We start from the raw sequence: 15,258 nt of genomic DNA on the forward strand, positions 1-15,258 counted from the left end.
CTTCTAAACGTTTTAAGCAATTATATCCTGTGCCGTCTGATAAATTAGAATTTTGGGACAAAATCCCTAAGGTTGATGGGGCTATTTCTACCCTTGCTAAACGTACTACTATTCCTACGTCAGATGGTACTTCGTTTAAGGATCCTTTAGATAGGAAAATTGAATCCTTTCTAAGAAAAGCTTATCTGTGTTCAGGTAATCTTCTTAGACCTGCTATATCATTGGCTGATGTTGCTGCAGCTTCAACTTTTTGGTTGGAAACTTTAGCGCAACAAGTAACAGATCATGATTCTCATAATATTATTATTCTTCTGCAACATGCTAATAATTTTATCTGTGATGCCATTTTTGATATTATCAGAGTTGATGTCAGGTTTATGTCTCTAGCTATTTTAGCTAGAAGAGCTTTATGGAGGGCGGAGCAAGCCTGGGAACTGAATGGTCGCACTCCGCTTCAGCTCTGCTGAAACTGTTTATAACTCTATTCAATTGACCATCAGTCCAGCTCAATTTTATATCTCAGACATCCCTTTTTATTATGAGTGGGTCAGAAATCCCGGGAGCATCGAATGGTGGCTACAGAGTAGTGAGAGTAGCTATTTTTTAGACCGACTAACGACTGGATTACTCAGGAGCGGCCATTTTCTCTTCCACGTGGAAGCTCCCTAGCGAAGAACCAAATTCGGAGACTGTTTTCTCTGAAAAGTTACGCTTCAAGAAATATGGCCTTTGACTGGGAGGAAAAAGTACAACACCTGCTGTGCAGCCATTTCCAGAACCTGGAGCGGGAGTTAGCCCTAGCATTTTCATCCATAAGCGGCAATAAGACTCCAAAGGATACCCAGCACTATTCCCTACTACATAGGGAGCCGCGAAATGTAGCTGACAAATTGCAGAGTGCCGCAAGCGGGACAAAGTACCCTGCAAAAGAAAACACATGACTGTTCTGAAGCGGATACCTCCAGCCACGCTATTACCCCAAGAACCACGCAGACTGTCCCAGTTCTTAACTTCGCAGAGCAAAGGAGAGCTAAGCAAGCATGGGCCCGGTCTCCCGGTATCGCAAGTAGTAAAATTCTAGACCGCCCGCTGGATGGACACAGAGAAGATATGAGGAGTTTGGGCATGCAGAAGCCTGAGGCGAAAGCCTTAATCCTACCAGCCCTTCAGCATACAAAAGGCAAGTGTGTTGTCACTGAAGATAAAGGGATTCTTTACACAGGGAAACTGTCAGCGGATTGTATTGGCGATCCTTCAGAGTTAAGGGCCATACATGTACTGTTTTTATTTGCTGAGTTGGAGATGCCAGCTGAGGGAAAAACTTTCATTGAACGGCTCTTATACAACTTAACATCGGCTTCCACTCTACAGTGCTTCAGGTTGCCTACGCTGGTGAGGGCTGATCAGACATCCCAACATTGCAAGTATGAAAGACGACTAGTGAGCCCCACATCGAACATAAATTATTATGAGATGGGTTAGGCATGGCAGGTTCCAGACTCATTACGGCATTAATCCACCCAAGAGACCCTGTTATGGTTATGGTGTAGAGACATGGACCTGACAATGTTATGCCTGCAGTTTACTATAGTCAGCTACCCTCTCTGCTTCTTTCTGTGTGATTATTATGCCGTTTAGCTGTAACAGGCTTGAATTGTATTTACAGCATCCGTTCAAATATTAGTTCTATACATGCTGTTAGAGAGGCTGGACACTCCAGTATGGTAAATGTATATACTTTACTTCCCAAAACTCCTGGGTGAATACAGTGTTGTTTGTACCTACTTTGTTTGACCTGTTAAATTTAACCTTTTCAATGTTTACTGTTAAACCAGCATAGGATATTAGTATACAGAGAGTGATAACTAGTTACTTTCTCACAAAGTATATATTCCAGCCCTTCTTTTTCAGTTTTTTTTTTTAAATTTGACACATGTTACTTTCAGGTCTAACATATATTCTAATGTCAGTACATTCAATTCAGATACACTTCTTACTCTCATAGTTTGTACTTTATATTATAGCTGAGTTAACTGTAACATCGAGTACTGGGGGTACTAGAGAGATATTGGGATTTGGAGTAAAACACTGTTTAATATATTCTCAAGTCATTTGTTATCTGAGACACTTGTATATATACATCGTACAGTAGAGTAAGGATTTAAAACAAACTATCTTGATAGTAGCTGTACTTACAATTTATCACCACTAGAGGGGAGTCAAAGCCTAGTTTCAGTTAGATTTTCACAATAAACTCATGCGATCTTACAACCCAATTCATTATATCACTATCTTTATGTCCTGTTGGATTCCTTGCCCTGTAACTCTAGTTTTACTACCCATAATCACATTCTACAGGTATTTAAGACTATTTCTCTTTTATTTACTTCTGTGTTAGATTTTTACTGGTTACAAGGTTCTTCATTGCAGTGTAGTTTAAGATGATATAGGACATGTTGATGCTATTTTATTTATGCCTTCAAAAACGTCAGTTGGTGTGCTCCTTTTTAACAGGGAATTTTGTCTCTAAAGATCTAAATCCTAATGTTTGTGATCCCCTTAACCTGTGACTCCTGTAAGAACTCACTCTTACAACTTTTTTTTTACAGAGGTTTAATTTACCATATATCTCTATAGGCTCTTTGCTTCTGTTTAGAATTCGCTTTTGCCAGCAGGTTAGAATCTCTCTGCAGCTTATTACCCATTAATAGCTGGTTATGTATGATCTTGTCGCCCTGTAACACTACAGCCTGCCTACTTAGCACTTGCTACATATTACATTTCTCTAGTAGCTCTCCCTCAACCCACAATGAGCCGCTCAGTTCCTAAGCTATATATTTCACTTAGTATATTCACTTTTCCACCTCCCCCCCCCCACCCCCTCCATAATAAACCTCCTTTTGTAGGAGGATTAGCTACGCGGCCTATCTTTTCAGTGCCGCACCCCAATTATACTTACATATTCTACAATGCTAGTTACAACGCAAAATGATATTCTCATTATTGCTATTTTAAAAAATAAATAAAAACCTAACTACTAAATCACTTTAAGCTTATAACATATAGCGCAATAATAATAAAATTTGAGGTTTTCAGTATGAGGCCCATGAGAGGCCTCTTATTTTTGGGGTTACCTTCTGCTATAGTTGCTTAATATTTTTGTTCTGAGGTCCAAGAGTGGCCTCTTAGATAAATAAGAAGTTTCTAAATTTTTATTGGCATTTTTTTTTTTTAATTGTTGTTTATTTCTTTTATTCTTGCAACAGGCGATTATATTTTCTTTTCTTTGCTCTACATAGTGCATCTGTGATCCCGTATAATGATTGTTAATATACAACCTACACATTGTACCCTGTTAAAAGCAAATTCAAATTTTTTTATTGTATACTGCTGCAACTTTGTGTTTATATGCCAAATTATTACCTCAATAAAAATTATATACAAAAAAAAAAGAAGAGCTTTATGGCTTAAAACTTGGAATGCTGATATGTCTTCTAAATCGACTCTACTTTCCATTTCTTTCCAGGGTAACAAATTATTTGGTTCTCAGTTGGATTCTATTATCTCAACTGTTACTGGTGGGAAAGGAACTTTTTTACCACAGGATAAAAAATCTAAAGGTAAAAACAGGGCTAATAATCATTTTCGTTCCTTTCGTTTCAACAAAGAACAAAAGCCTGATCCTTCTTCCTCAGGAGCAGTTTCAGTTTGGAAACCATCTCCAGTCTGGAATAAATACAAGCCTTCTAGAAAAGCAAAGCCAGCTTCTAAGTCCACATGAAGGTGCGGTCCTCATTCCAGCTCAGCTGGTAGGGGGCAGGTTACGTTTTTTCAAAGAAATTTGGATCAATTCTATTCACAATCTTTGGATTCAGAACATTGTTTCAGAAGGGTACAGAATTGGTTTCAAGATAAGACCTCCTGCAAAGAGATTTTTTCTTTCCCGTGTCCCAGTAAATCCAGTGAAAGCTCAAGCATTTCTGAAATGTGTTTCAGATCTAGAGTTGGCTGGAGTAATTATGCCAGTTCCAGTTCTGGAACAGGGGCTGGGGTTTTATTCGAATCTCTTCATTGTACCAAAGAAGGAGAATTCCTTCAGACCAGTTCTGGATCTAAAAATATTGAATCGCTATGTAAGGATACCAACATTCAAAATGGTAACTGTAAGGACTATCTTGCCTTTTGTTCAGCAAGGGCATTATATGTCCACGATAGATTTACAGGATGCATATCTACATATTCCGATTCATCCAGATCACTATCAGTTCCTGAGATTCTCTTTCCTGGACAAGCATTACCAGTTTGTGGCTCTGCCGTTTGGCCTAGCTACAGCCCCAAGAATTTTTACAAAGGTTCTCGGTGCCCTTCTGTCTGTAATCAGAGAACAGGGTATTGTGGTATTTCCTTATTTGGACGATATCTTGGTACTTGCTCAGTCTTTACATTTAGCAGAATCTCATACGAATCGACTTGTGTTGTTTCTTCAAGATCATGGTTGGAGGATCAATTCACTAAAAAGTTCATTGATTCCTCAGACAAGGGTAACCTTTCTGGGTTTCCAGATAGATTCAGTGTCCATGACTCTGTCTTTGACAGACAAGAGACGTCTAAAATTGATTTCAGCTTGTCGAAACCTTCAGTCACAATCATTCCCTTCGGTAGCCTTATGCATGGAAATTCTAGGTTTTATGACTGCTGCATCGGACGCGATCCCCTTTGCTCGTTTTCACATGCGACCTCTTCAGCTCTGTATGCTGAATCAATGGTGCAGGGATTACACAAAGATATCTCAATTAATATCTTTAAAACTGATTATACGACACTCTCTGACGTGGTGGACAGATCACCATCGTTTAATTCAGGGGGCTTCTTTTGTTCTTCCGACCTGGACTGTAATTTCAACAGATGCAAGTCTTACAGGTTGGGGAGCTGTGTGGGGATCTCTGACGGCACAAGGAGTTTGGGAATCTCAGGAGGTGAGATTACGATCAATATTTTGGAACTCCGTGCAATTTTCAGAGCTCTTCAGTCTTGGCCTCTTCTGAAGAGAGAATCGTTCATTTGTTTTCAGACAGACAATGTCACAACTGTGGCATACATCAATCATCAAGGAGGGACTCACAGTCCTCTGGCTATGAAAGAAGTATCTCGAATTCTGGTTTGGGCGGAATCCAGCTCCTGTCTAATCTCTGCGGTTCATATCCCAGGTATAGACAATTGGGAAGCGGATTATCTCAGTCGCCAAACCTTGCATCCGGGCGAATGGTCTCTTCACCCAGAGGTATTTCTTCAGATTGTTCAAATGTGGGAACTTCCAGAAATAGATCTGATGGCGTCTCATCTAAACAAGAAACTTCCCAGGTATCTGTCCAGATCCCGGGATCCTCAGGCGGAGGCAGTGGATGCATTATCACTTCCTTGGAAGTATCATCCTGCCTATATCTTTCCGCCTCTAGTTCTTCTTCCAAGAGTAATCTCCAAGATTCTGAAGGAATGCTCGTTTGTTCTGCTGGTAGCTCCGGCATGGCCTCACAGGTTTTGGTATGCGGATCTTGTCCGGATGGCCTCTTGCCAACCGTGGACTCTTCCGTTAAGACCAGACCTTCTGTCGCAAGGTCCTTTTTCCATCAGGATCTCAAATCCTTAAATTTAAAGGTATGGAGATTGAACGCTTGATTCTTGGTCAAAGAGGTTTCTCTGACTCTGTGATTAATACTATGTTACAGGCTCGTAAATCTGTATCTAGAGAGATATATTATAGAGTCTGGAAGACTTATATTTCTTGGTGTCTTTCTCATCATTTTTCTTGGCATTCTTTTAGAATTCCGAGAATTTTACAGTTTCTTCAGTATGGTTTAGATAAAGGTTTGTCCGCAAGTTCCTTGAAAGGACAAATCTCTGCTCTTTCTGTTCTTTTTCACAGAAAGATTGCTAATCTTCCTGATATTCATTGTTTTGTACAAGCTTTGGTTCGTATAAAACCTGTCATTAAGTCAATTTCTCCTCCTTGGAGTTTGAATTTGGTTCTGGGGGCTCTTCAAGCTCCTCCTTTTGAACCCATGCATTCATTGGACATTAAATTACTTTCTTGGAAAGTTTTGTTCCTTTTGGCGATCTCTTCTGCCAGACGAGTCTCTGAATTATCTGCTCTTTCTTGTGAGTCTCCTTTTCTGATTTTTCATCAGGATAAGGCGGTGTTGCGAACTTCTTTTGAATTTTTACCTAAGGTTGTGAATTCCAACAACATTAGTAGAGAAATTGTGGTTCCTTCATTATGTCCTAATCCTAAGAATTCTAAGGAGAAATCGTTGCATTCTTTGGATGTTGTTAGAGCTTTGAAATATTATGTTGAAGCTACTAAGTCTTTTCGAAAGACTTCTAGTCTATTTGTTATCTTTTCCGGTTCTAGGAAAGGCCAGAAAGCTTCTGCCATTTCTTTGGCATCTTGGTTGAAATCTTTAATTCATCATGCCTATGTTGAGTCGGGTAAAACTCCGCCTCAAAGGATTACAGCTCATTCTACTAGGTCAGTTTCTACTTCCTGGGCGTTTAGGAATGAAGCTTCGGTTGATCAGATTTGCAAAGCAGCAACTTGGTCCTCTTTGCATACTTTTACTAAATTCTACCATTTTGATGTGTTTTCTTCTTCTGAAGCAGTTTTTGGTAGAAAAGTACTTCAGGCAGCGGTTTCAGTTTGAATCTTCTGCTTATGTTTTTCATTAAACTTTATTTTGGGTGTGGATTATTTTCAGCAGGAATTGGCTGTCTTTATTTTATCCCTCCCTCTCTAGTGACTCTTGCGTGGAAAGATCCACATCTTGGGTAGTCATTATCCCATACGTCACTAGCTCATGGACTCTTGCTAATTACATGAAAGAAAACATAATTTATGTAAGAACTTACCTGATAAATTCATTTCTTTCATATTAGCAAGAGTCCATGAGGCCCACCCTTTTTTGTGGTGGTTATGATTTTTTTGTATAAAGCACAATTATTCCAATTCCTTATTTTATATGCTTTCACACTTTTTTCTTATCACCCCACTTCTTGGCTATTCGTTAAACTGATATGTGGGTGTGGTGAGGGGTGTATTTATAGGCATTTTGAGGTTTGGGAAACTTTGCCCCTCCTGGTAGGAATTTATATCCCATACGTCACTAGCTCATGGACTCTTGCTAATATGAAAGAAATGAATTTATCAGGTAAGTTCTTACATAAATTATGTTTTTTCTATGGGACTTCCAAAGCGCCGGTAGGAGTCTGTCCTGGGAGGCCAAAAAGTGAGCGGTACACCCTACCCTGTCAAGAGTCCTAACGCATTTAAAAGTCAGTAGTTAAGAGTTTTATGGTACAACGCTGTAACATAAAACTCATAACTAAAGTGCTAAAAAGTACACTAACACCCATAAACTACCTATTAACCCCTAAACCAAGGCCCTCCCGCATTGCAAACACTAAAATAAAAATTTTAACTCCTAATCTGCCGCTCTGGACACCGCCGCCCCCTACATTATATTTATGAACACCTAATCTGCTGTCCCTAACATCGCCGCCACCTACATTATATTTATGAACCCCTAATCTGCCGCCCCCAATGTCGCCGCAACCTACCTACGCTTATTAACCCCTAATCTGCCGCCCCAACGTCGCCAACACTATAATAAGCATATTAACCCCTAAGCCGCCGCACTCCCGCCTCGCAAACATTAGTTAAATATTATTAACCCCTAATCTGCCGTCCCTAACATCGCCACCACCTACCTACATTTATTAACCCCTAATCTGCCACCCCCAACATCGCCACTATACTAAATGTATTAACCCCTAAACTTAAGTCTAACCCTAACACCCCCTAACTTAAATATAATTTAAATAGATAGATTGTAGCTAGCTTAGGGTTTATTTTTATTTTACAGGCAAGTTTGTATTTATTTTAACTAGGTAGAATAGTTATTAAATAGTTATTAACTATTTAATAAATACCTAACTAAAATAAATACAAAAGTACCTGTAAAATAAAATTGATTGGCTGATTGGAACAGCCAATAGAATGCAAGATCAAGCCTATTGGCTGATTGGATCAGCCAATAGGATTGAACTTCAATCCTATTGGCTGATTGCATCAGGCAATAGGATTTTTTCTACCTTAATTCCGATTGGCTGATAGAATTCTATCAGCCAATCGGAATCTAAGGGACGCCATCTTGGATGACGTCACTTAAAGATACCTTCATTCATCGTTAGTCCGTCGGATGAAGAGGATGCTCCGCGTCGGATGTCTTGAAGATGGACCCGCTCCGCGTCGGATGGATGGATGAAGATAGAAGATGCCGTCTGGATGAAGACTTCTGCCCGTCTGGAGGACCACTTTTTGAGATTAAACACAAGTATATTATCAATTCTATATTAAAATCTGCTTATTGGAGTCTCATTCCTTTTTAATATAAATATAGCCCACACCTTTGTACATCTCTTAATAATAGTGTTATTCTGAGTGCATGAAAACCCAATTTATATATTATTTATGGGACAGTATACTGTTTTCTCCTCGGTCTGAAATGAAAGAAACAATTTTGATATTCTGAAGTAAGTTGGTTAAACACTTAAAATAGACAGTTATATATTCACTTTAGATTTAAAGGTATCTTATGCGTTAGACACATCTCCCAGGTTTTTATTTATTTTTATATATATTTTTATATATATATATATATATATATATATGTGTATATGTGTGTGTATGTGTTATTTGAGTATTTTAAATGGATTTGACAAATCATTTATATGACTTTCTAAGTATACATTCTGCTATTTAAAAACTAAGTTGTCACCAAGTCTGGGGAGGATGTTTAATGAAAACTCAGCATGTACCAATTTGCATCAAAGTGTGAATGGTCACTTTCCCTGTAAAACCGGTTCTTCTCTGCATACACTTAAGCTTCAAAAGAGTTGAATATTGTAGACTGACTATCTCATTGCAGGGGTTCGTCAACTTCACTAATTGAAACAAATGTTTCTCTTTTGTTCTCTTAGATATCTTGAGTAGCGAGGGGGTCAGTGGTAGTCTGATAGGAAATTTAACTTCACACCTCAGGCAGGAAACATTTGAAAACAATTCCTTTGTTCTCTGATGTTCTGCAATCAGGAAAAAGGGGGGTTGGTCTTTTGTGGCCATAGCCCACTCAACTCATGTCAAGGAAAATATTATCTGACATAAAATATCAACATTTATTTGATATATATGTAATTTTTTTAATGCTACTCACAGGTACCCTGACAAGAGCATTGATGAAAGTTAGAGTCCTGAGATGCAGGGAGAGTCTTTCTGCGAAACCATCCCGACTATTAACAGCTCCATAAGCAATTGGTGTTGACGAGTTTCGCTGCCTGCTTTCTTGACTAAGTCCATGTCAGAAGCAATGCTACTATCTGTCAAAATTGAAGGACCTTGTTACTGTTCCACGACATAGATTCTTGTAAGATAGTTTCATTTTTTATACATGTATGATAAGACAGGTTCACAGTGTGACTCCTTTTATCTGTATAGAATCAAGGATTAATATCTCCTGAGGGGAATTTATTGAACAGTGGGGAATAATCATATATGTTTATTTGATTTTATGCTGCTTTTATATGTGAGATGTTATGGGCTCATAGGCTGTTATGGAATATACAGATTTCACTTTGAGAGCTGTGCAGCTTACAAGTTTGGCGTGCTTTTTCTCATAGCAGAGGCGGTCCTGCATTGTGCAGTTTTCATTCCCTCTTTCCTGACCTGGTGTCTATCAGAGAGGAGTCATAAATCTCTGTACTGTCTGGGTCATAGGAGGTGGGGAATGCACCAGCCATTGGGTATAAGGGTGCCGTTTTTGTGAATAAAATAAGATTGTTTTATTTTCTATATTTCTCCGGTTATTGCACTAAAGATGGAGGATTCTGTTACTTTAGAGGGTACTCCCTCTATTCCTAAAGAGTAATTCCTGTTTGTATTGTGAGGAGGCCTTAGATCTGCCCTCTCAATTATGTTCCATATGCCTTGATTATGTGAGAATATCAAACATGTTTGATACCACTGAGCCGTTCACCTCTGAGGAGTTGTCGTCCAGTGAGGTGCGTACTCTACATTCTTCTCTCTCTACACATGCAGTTTCCCGTAGTATTGCTGATCCTACATCTGGAGGGGGCCTTATTTCCACCAGGCGTTACTGCACAGTTCAGACAGTGGTGTCTGCGACCTTTAATGCTTTACCTTGCACTGCCAAGCGCAAGCGAAAGGTTACATATTGTACTCCTTCCCAGAGTACATCAGATACTTTATTTGATTTATTTAATAAGGTTATCCAAAGATGAAGTTCTTTCTGAGACTTCAGTGTATGAACATTCTCGATTAGAGTATGCTGCCTCTAAACCTCCGGCTGCGGAGGAACCAGATTTTAGTTTTATGAATTTGCGCTTTCTTCTAAAGGAAGTTTTATCGAATTTAGAGGTTCCAAAGGCCAAATTGCTTGATGAACCTTTGATTCCTAAATTGGATAGAGTTTGGTGACAGGGTGGTACCTTATCCTTCCCTGCTCCTGTTAGATGTCGAACATTATTAAGAATGCATGGGACAGGATTGGATTCCTTTTCCCCCTCTTCCTTTTAAGAAATTGTTCCTGGTCCTGGACTCTCAATGGAGTTGTGGAGTTTCGTCCCTAGAAGGGATGGTGCTTTCTTCACCCTTGCTATACATACTGCTATCCTGCTTGAGGATAGCTCTTCGTTTAAGAGCCCATGGATAAAAGATGGAAACTCTGTTAAGAAAGATGTTTCAACATACAGGATATTTGTTTTAACCGGCGGCGGCTGTTGCCGCGGTTGCTGGAAAAACTACCTACGGGTGTGACTCCTTATAGGATTTGATCAGGGTGGAGAGGTCCCCTTGACATTATTCAGGAACGAATTACGGCCTTGAGGGTTGCTAATTCTTTTCTGTGATGCTATTAAGCAGATTATTCGCCTGAATGCTAAGGCTTCAGCTGTTCTGTTCAGGCCCGTCAGGCTGTGGCTGACGTTGTGATCTGTGGATAGGACTTCTAAGTCTAGACTTCCTTCCCTCCCCTTTAAGGGAATGATTTTGTGCAGGCATGGACTCATTTATCTCCACGGTCACAGGGGGCAAGGGTGCCCTCCTACTGTAAGAGAATAAGAACTTGTCCAAGGGACAATTTTCGTTCTGATAAAGCCCATTTCAGCAGTCCTCCGCTAAGCCTGAGCAAACCAAGAGTTCTTGGAAACCGGCTCAGTCCTGGAATAAATCCAAGCAGAGTGATAAGCCCGCCGAGTCTAAGTCGGCATGAATGGGCGGTCCCTGGTCCTCTTCTGGATTGTGTAGTGGGAAACTGTTGCTCTTTTCAGTCGCTTGGTTCAGGGACGTGCAGGATCCATAGGTCCTGGAGGTCATAGCTCAGGGTTACAAGATAGGTTTCAAGTCTCAGCCACCCAGGGGCAGATTCCTCCTCTCAAACCTGTCTTCCTGACCAGTAAAGAGCAAAGCCTTTCTGGGGTGCATACAGGATCTGTCCTCTTAGCAGTTATTGTCCCGGTGCCTATCGCAGAGAGAGGTTTGGGATACTATTCAAACCTTTTCATGGTCCCAAAGAAGGAGGGAACGTTCTGTCCGATTCTGGACTTAAAGTGCTTAAACAAATGTACCCTTGTTCAAGAGGATCTGTCTCAAAAGGAAAACTGATCGAGAGTATCGCTCTCTTGGTGGTTTTGTACGGATCTCTTGTCCCAAGGGACGTCAGTCTTAAGACCATCCTGGGTGATTGTGACTACGGTTGCAAGTCTGTCAGGATGGGGAGCTGTTTGGGGTGCCAGAAAGGCACAGGGCCTAAGGACTCAGGAGAAGAGCTCCCTCCCGATCTAATTTTGGAACTTGGGCAATATACAGTGCTCTTAAGGCTTGGCCTCTGCTGGGTTTGTCCCAGTTTATCAGATTTCAATCAGACAATATAAACTTGGTGGCTTACATCAACCAGGGGGGAACGAGAAGCTCCCTAGCATTCCGGGTGTGGACAACTGGAAAACAGATTTCCTCAGCAGACAATCCTTTCATCCTGGGGAATGGTCGCTCCATCACAAAGTGTTTGCGGAGATTTGTAAAAGGAAGATCTTATAACGTCTCAATACCAAGCTACCCAGATATGGTTCGAGGTACAAGGATCCTCAGGCGGAGCTAACAGATGCATTAGCAGTGCCTTGGAGGTTCAATCTAATTTATCTTTTCCGGTCGTTTACCACTACTTACTCGTGTAGTGGCTCGAATAAAGCAAGAGCAGGCGTCAGTGATACAGATTGCTCCGCCTTGGCCGCAAAGGATATGGTTCGCGGATCTAGTGGGGATGTCCTCATCTCCTCTGTGGAAGTTACCTTGTTGCAGGGTTCTGCTGACCAAGGTCTCTTTGTTCATCAGTCTCTAGATTTTCTGAGGCTGACTGCGTGAAGATTGAACGCTAAGTCCTAGCCAAGAGAGGGTTTTCTGAGAGAGAGTTATTTTTACTCTCATACAAGCTCATAAGCTAGTTGTTCGTCGCATCTATCATAAGGTGTGGAGGACCTACTTATTCTGTTCTCCAGGATGAACTGGAGAAGGGCTTTTCTGCAAGTCCTCTGATGGGGCAGATTTTACCCCTGTCTGTGTTACTGCACAAAAGGTTTGCTGAGCTTCCATATGTGCAGTCATTTGTTAAGGCTCTGCTAGGATCAGTCCTGTGTTTAGATCTATTGCTTCTCCTTGGAGTTTAAATCTTGTTCTTCAAAGTTTTGCAACGGGCTCCGTTGGAGCCTATGCATGAAGTAGACATTAAATTGTTGTCTACTTCATGCATAGGCATGTTAAATTGTCGAAAAGGTTCCTTTTCTACTGGCTATTGCTTCTGCGTGCAGAGTATCTGTGATTGCTGCCTTGCAATGTGCCCCTCCTTATCTGGCTTTCCATGCTGATAAGGCTGTTCTACGAACCAAGTTATGTTTTCTTCCTAAGGTTGTCAATTCGCAACATCAATTAAGAGAATGTGGTTCCTTTCTTATGTCCTAATCCTTGTTCGTCGAAGGAACATTTTCAACATAATTCTGGATGTGGTTTGTGCCTTGAAGTCCTATCTTCAGGCCACAAAGGAATTTAGACAAAGTTCTTTCTCTGTTTTTTCTCTTTTCAGGGAAGCGTGGAGGTCAGAGGGCCTCTTCGACTTCCTTATCATTTTGGCTGAGGAGTGTCATCCGTTTAGCATAGAGACACAGGACATAAGCCTCCTCTGAGGATTAAGGCTCATTCTACGAGAGCAGTGGTTTCCTCTTGGGACTTCAATAATGAGGCCTCTATGGATCAGATTTGTAAGGCGGCTACCTGGTCGTTCTTACATACTTTTTCCAAACTTTACAAGTTTGATGTTTTTGCTTCTGCTGAAGCAGCCTTCAGGGAAAGTTTTGCAGGCTGTGGTGCCCTCAGATTACGGTCCGCCTCTTTTTTTCTTTCCTGTTAGCATTCCGTGTACTTTAGAGCTTGGGTATATGTTCCCCAAAAGTAAGGAATGCAGCTGTGGACTCTTCCCATATTAAGAAGGAAAACTTAAAATTATGCTCACCAGATAATTTCCTTTACTTCTGTATGGGATGAGTCCACAGCTCCCGCTCGTGTTCTCCGATGGGCAGCCCTAAATTTTAAATGTATTCTTCTGGCACCTTTTTCACCCTGATATTTTTTTTACTGTTCCTTGTTCCCTCAGCAGAATGAGTGGGGTTATGAGGAAGTCGGGGAGGTATTTAAGCCTTTGGCTGGGGTGTCTGCCTCCTCCTGGTGGCCAGGTTCAGTATTTCCCAAAAGTAAGGAATGCAGCTGTGAACTCTTTCCATACAGAAGGAAAGGAAATTATCTGGTAAGCATAATTTAAGTTCTTCTTTTTCTTCTTTTTCTCTTTCCAAAAAAAATATGAAGTGGGGAAAAAAAGCCTAAAACCTTTGGGGGGGGGCAGCAGAATTTTGAGTGCCTAGGGCAGCACTAAACATAAATACGCCACTGCCCTTGTGTCATCTTCTATTTCCATTTTCCTTCGTCTGAATGACTGAGGATTATGGGTGATGGGAGTGACACTTAACAGTTCTGCTGGGGTGTTCTTTGCCTTCTCCTGCTGGCCAGGAGTTGAATTTCCACTAGTAGACTCTTCATGCCAGGAAAGAGAGAAATTTATCAGGTAAGCATAAATTTTGTTTTTGACTTTGTGTCCCTTTAAATGAGAAATGGAATTCACAGATTTGCAGAAAAATTGAATGTATTAAGCTAGACTGTGTGACTGAAGATGATTTGTAGCAATAATGTTGTACCAAACTATTAAATTATACAGTACTACTGTATAATTACACAATTTCTACGTTAAATTTTGTCTTCCTTAGTCTTCCTTATTTTCTTTATGTAAAAAAAAGTTGGCAGCCCTACCTGTAACCTATAAAACCCTGTCAAATGTCATACAAACTGATAGCAGTTTTGCCTGTAGCATTATCTAAAAATCCTCATATAGTCAGTCATATCAAAAGCATTTTTTCCACATAACTCATAAAATACTGAACAGATTTTTAAGTCAGAAGAAAATACCACATTTATTCAGCTTTTAAAAATATAAAAGCTTTTGAAAAATAACAGATATATAACAATAGCTTAAAGGGACAGTCAACACCAGATTTTTTGTTGTTTAAAAAGGTAGATAATCCCTTTTATTACTCATTCCCCAGTTTTGCACAACCAACACAGTTATAATAATACATTTTACCTCTGTAATTACCTTGTATCTATGCCTCTGCAAACTGCCCCCTTATTTCAGTTCTTTTTGACAGACTTGTATTTTAGCCAATCAGTGCTCACTCCTAGGAGTTTCACGTGCGTGAGCTCAATGTTATCTATATGAAACACATGAACAAACGCCCTCTAGTGGTGAAAAACTGTCAAAATGCTTTCAGATTAGAGGCGGCCTTCAAGTTCTAAGAAATTAGCATATGAATCTCCTAGGTTTATCTTTCAACTAAGAATACCAAGAGAAAAAAGCAGAATTGTTGATAAAGGTAAATTCTGATTATCCTAATTTTTATGACGGAATCATCTAGATTTTATTAAAGAGACAGAGTAGAATACTTTGCTTATAACTTTACTGCTCAACAGCTTTTTAAAGTATAACATAAACTAAATTAAAAATTAAAAGAAAAAACATAAATTTAACATCCAAT

This window comes from Bombina bombina, chromosome 1, assembly GCF_027579735.1.
Source record: "Bombina bombina isolate aBomBom1 chromosome 1, aBomBom1.pri, whole genome shotgun sequence".
Lineage (NCBI taxonomy): Eukaryota > Metazoa > Chordata > Amphibia > Anura > Bombinatoridae > Bombina > Bombina bombina.